The sequence below is a fragment of the Cynara cardunculus genome, assembly GCF_001531365.2.
Source record: "Cynara cardunculus var. scolymus isolate 2C chromosome LG 16, CcrdV1, whole genome shotgun sequence".
NCBI lineage: Eukaryota > Viridiplantae > Streptophyta > Magnoliopsida > Asterales > Asteraceae > Cynara > Cynara cardunculus.
Window position 1 is genome coordinate 4627841 of NC_037543.1, and position 5402 is coordinate 4633242.

Below are 5402 nucleotides of genomic sequence, written 5' to 3' on the forward strand. Positions count from 1 at the left end.
ACCATTAGCATATGGCGGTATTGTAACATAAATTACGACTCTTAAAGGTGCTACCACTAGGATTCGTTTTGTAGCGCTACCAATGGGCATCATTGACAGAAAATCGAAAGACTACAGTAGCATATCGAAGCTTAAATTTGAGTTTTAACTTTTAATTGCTAAAAATGGTAAAACACAAAAACACTAACCGTAAATCATTGAAATTGGAACCCATTTATTAGTGTTTTGTACTATAATGTATGCATGCTCCCTGCTTCATGAAAGACAACAACTTCTAGATTTTCTCAATGCTGATTCTGGTATCTGATCATTGGAGAACGTATGTCTCGTGGCCTTGTTCTAAACTGGTCCTCACTAGTCGCTTCCTTAAGTGATGCAGTGTGATAAATAAATGAAGGTTGATCCCGTTGATTCTATGAATGCTTGGTAACAATCCCTTCCAAATCGAATCACAAGAACTCAAATTTGAGACCAAAATTCAAAATCTCATATTCAAGCTATTACCATCCAGATTACACAAGAAACACATAAATAAGAAGGCCAAAACGAAATGAGCCTGAAAAAGAATAAGGGCCGAACATAAAATACCAAACGTAAAATGTAAAATTAGCACAAAAACACAAAAGTGTTCAAAAACATGTTTAACCAACATTTTTAGGCCTCAAAAATATCGTAGCAGTCCCGTAGCATAAGTTTTTGGACTGGTCATGGGCCTAAAATGGAGTCTCATATCAAAAGATATACGTGTAAGCTCGTTTATGTGCGACAAACTTTGTTAGCCCGGTTATAGGCCTCCAGGAACAGTAGGTTCTAATCTTTCATGCCAAGGCATGCATCACTAAGTGTCCAGTCCCCCTAATGATCAAAACTTTGCTCTTCGTCCTCATTTATAAGTGTGTTCTTTTTGTATACAGTATGTGAAGTGTTTGTGCAATTATGTAAAGAAATTAAAATAAAATAAAATCAAACTTCTTAAGCTCCTTTGTAATAAAATAAAATAAAACAATGAAAAACGACCCAAATGCCCCACAAGTGATTGTCACGTGCATGAAGGCACTTCACGATTACTTCCAACGAGCCTAACTATAAGGGACGATATTCATAATGAATTGAAATACAAACCTGAGTGATCCTTGTAGTTTCAAAAGTTAGGGACGAACACCATAGTTTCCACAAACCTAAGGAACAATTTTTGTAACAAAGACTCCTCACCATCCACAAACGTATGACTCTAAAAATAAACAATCCTCATGATCCATCAAAATCAAACCAAAAAACCTACGACTCCATCTAACATTATCTATCACCTATCTCAACTTCATCATCACCTTGCCCTTACTTCAACCACCCTGTCCCCACGACGATGCCACCTAATTGAACATATCTATGTCGATGTAGCTGCCAACTGGTAAACTGATTAAGAATGCATTAATTGTGGTAGGAGCTATTGTCAGAGTGTAAATGGGGTTCTTCGAGACGATTTTGTATGTCGTAGTGTTCCATGTGTACTGTAAAGGTTAAGATTTGATTTTCTTTATAAAGATGAGTGTCCATAGTTGATTAAAACAAATTGGGGGTTAGATTTTGTTTATGTGATTGAAATTATTGTTGTTATTTCCATTTTGATAATTTTTTTCCATATTTATGAACTTTTGTTAATCTCTACAATGAATTTGGATGTAAAAAAACTGAAGAACATGAAGAAGGTGAATGTAAACGTGAAGGAGATTGAAGATGAATATAATGAAAAGATCAAAAAGATTGAAAACCAGAAAATTCACACAACCTTTAATTGCTTGTATGAATTCTTTAAGCACTTAAAAAATAAAAAAAAAATTGTAAATGAACTGTATTAATAAACTTCTAACAAAATAAAAAAATATTATTCCATAACTAATTTAATGTAAAAAATCAATATCATAATTGGCCATGTCGACAATAATATTGAGTTGTCTGTCACATTTCACATTTTAGCATGCTAATAGGTTAATCCTTAAACCAGTTATCTATTTGTTTAAATATTTGAGATATCACATTATACATAAAAATATATATATATATATATATATATATGTGGTACACGAAACGGGAATCAAAACAAAGTAGATTGCCTTTCATGCAATCTAGACGCAAAAAAGTCGTTTATTCAAAAAGTAAAAAATCTTTTGGAAGGAAAAAACAAGTTGATGGTAAAGTTGTTTTCTAAAGCGGTAGGTGATCTGAAACAACTCAAGAATATAGTAAAGTCTCAATCCGAACACATTTGATTTTATATTAATTAAAGTTAACCGATGGTGATGTACAGTTTGATTTAGGGTTAGATCATCTAGAGTTAGAATTGATCGCTAAGGAAACCAATTTGATTGAAGATTTGTTAGAGTTAATGATGACTAATTGATGTTGTTTTGTAAGGATTAAGGTTATGTGATAGAGTTAGCATTAGGGTAAGTTTACTTTGTGACCTTTATCTTTGTGTGATACAAGCAATCTAGAAAGTCAAAGTGATGTGAGTTACGTTGAGTAACCCTAATTAGATGAAATTAGGGTTAGGAATAATGTTATAATCAGTTGATAGAACTAATTAGTATTAAGCTACAGATTTAATGCATTATGGTGGTTGGTTTTATATGTGGTTTATCATTCTTGTATATGTGTTCATACTAGTTGTGTGTCCGTTCAATGCGATGGAATGTGAAATTTGAATTAATGTAAACGATCATACCAAGTTTAATGTTTTGTCTTCGAGTTTTTTGCTATGAGGTTAATGTTGCTTTAACCCTTATAGTTACCCGTTACATTTGGTAGTATGGGGTATGTCTTTCTCCGTCTTATTTATATACTTGATTATATAATGGATGTGTGCAACTGGTGCTCCCCCTTATCCTCAATCATGGTTTCGCTCTTGAGAACATGTACCTAGGACTGTGTTACACAAAGTAAGGCTGGACAGAACAATATGAAAGCTTGAAATAGAGAAACCCTACAACCTTCCACAATACAGAAACCTCGAGTTTAATGCATAAGTAACACCAAATGGGATAAAATTTTAAGTTTTAATTGATGAAAGTTTTCAAAAATGCAGTCAACAACAGAATAACTACTATTGCAAACAGAGTTTCTTTTAGTAAAACACATAACCTATTCTTCAATGAAGAATATATTCAAGAATTAATAAGAAATCAACAAAAACTTACCAAAAGAGACGAAGAATGGATGGGGAAATTTGTGCTTTATAGATCCAATGTTTTTCTTTGAGTTCCTTGCACAACTAATACAATCTTATTGAACTCGGACATCATGTCCACAAGTCTACATCTAAATTCAGAAAGAAAACCATCAGGACTCGTTTAGAAACTAGACATAGGACGCAATTGCTATACAGGAAGAATATAATCCACTCTACAGTTGCATTTATACAAAAGTAAGATGATTGGAGGAAAAAAAGTATATGTGTGTACATTTAGATGTAAATGAAAATATTAAGGATACCTTCAAGTTGTCTCGTTATTTAGAGTATTTAGCAACAATGGTTGCTCCAGTTGCATATGCCTCTTCCAATATTCGAGAGGTTACTGGCAGACAACATTGCTGGAACCTCATCAAAAAATTCACAAAACATGAGTTGATTATGTATTCTGAATCATTATTAAAACAAAGGCATAATCACAATAATAGATGTTGATAACGTATGTACTAACATACTGCTCAAACATTCTTATCAAGGTAATGCCATAAATAAAGTAAGTTACATACAACTATCCAAGCAATTCTGCTCTCTCTTGTGCTTCTTGCATCCTTCTTGCATCCCTCTTCGGCTACTTGCTTCACTTGAACCAAGGGAGCAGTCAAGCCTTGCAATTTTCATGGGATGACTGAAATATTGTTTTACTCATACCAACAGTAGGTGGTTCGTCGCTAAACGCTACATTATTTTCACATCAAGCATCCCTATTTAACACACTAAAATAGTAAAACCAAAAAACATTGATGCGTTTTTATATGTCGATAAGTTGGGAACTCTTTGGAGCGGAAAAGGCACAAAAGGAGGATTTTTGACACCTTTACGAGGCTATGGCATTTCAAGCATATCTCATCCATCCGATCTTGGATTTAACTTATTCAAGATGATCTGGAAATATAACAAACAGCTCTACAACTTTTAAGTTTTGAGTTTCTGCAGATCCGGGCTGCTTCTAAGACGAATTGACATCGAAGGTGGAAAAGAGCTGTTGGACAGCAACTGAAAATAGCAATGCTACTTTCTTTTTAGATTTGAGCAGATAATAATTAACAAATTGTATGGGATGTCAATTAGAATAAAAAAAAAGTGTGGCCTTATAATTTGATCCATAGTAGAAGCCTTTGTGACGAACGCGCATCCAATTAACAAAAAAAAAAATAGTTTGACCACTGACTCTCTGAAAAAAAAAAACGATACTCGACTTACTCCTTTACTGGTTTAAGTTAGGTTTATAAATTTAAATCTTGTTGTACGTTTTACAATGCACGGGACAGTAGGTACTTGCTAGTCATTGGAATGATGTATAGGAAATCCATTTGTTATTACAACTATCGATCAAGCCATCTCTAAATTCATTTAATTATTACTGTATTGACACACACGTCTCTAAAGCCATCATCATAACGTAACATCTTCAAGAATATAGAGGGTGTAGGTGGTTATAAAGAACATATCACAAGCAAAAACAAAGAGAGTTTTGGTTGCAGTAGGTGGTTAAAGAATACAAGGTTAAGAAAGAAATGCATCCACGGAGTGAAAGAGAAATAAAATCTAGAAATGATCACAATTAAATCATGTGCCTTTACAGTTTGGGAGATGCTAAGTTTGCTGCTCCATCCCTCCCAAAAAAAACTGTAATATTTTTATTTTAGTTTTACTCAAAGGTTTATAATTTAGTAGATAAGATGAATATCGTAAAGAAAGGTAACATTTAATCGAAAAATATTAGAGATAATTTATTTCAAATAATCATAGACATTATCATATTCATTCTATTAATTTTAATAAACAAATTTCATCAAAACAAGAAATACATGATTATTGTTGCATTTGTTGTATATAAATATTATATACTTCAATATATATATATATATATATATATAAAGAGAGAGAGAGAGAGAGAGAGTTTGTTTCAAATGCAACACATCGCATTTGTACAACCGATGCAACCTAATAAATTGACATATTTATGGAAATGATGAGAGTTCATTTATTATGATTTGAATATTTATGGAAGATGAATATGGTTCATTAATTATGTTCAATATACTTTATATAAAGAAACAATCAAAACTTCTATGAAATCATATATTAATCAAATATGGACGGTTGAGATTGAGTTATAATGGTTGCACAAATGTCAAGGGTTGTATAATAACCA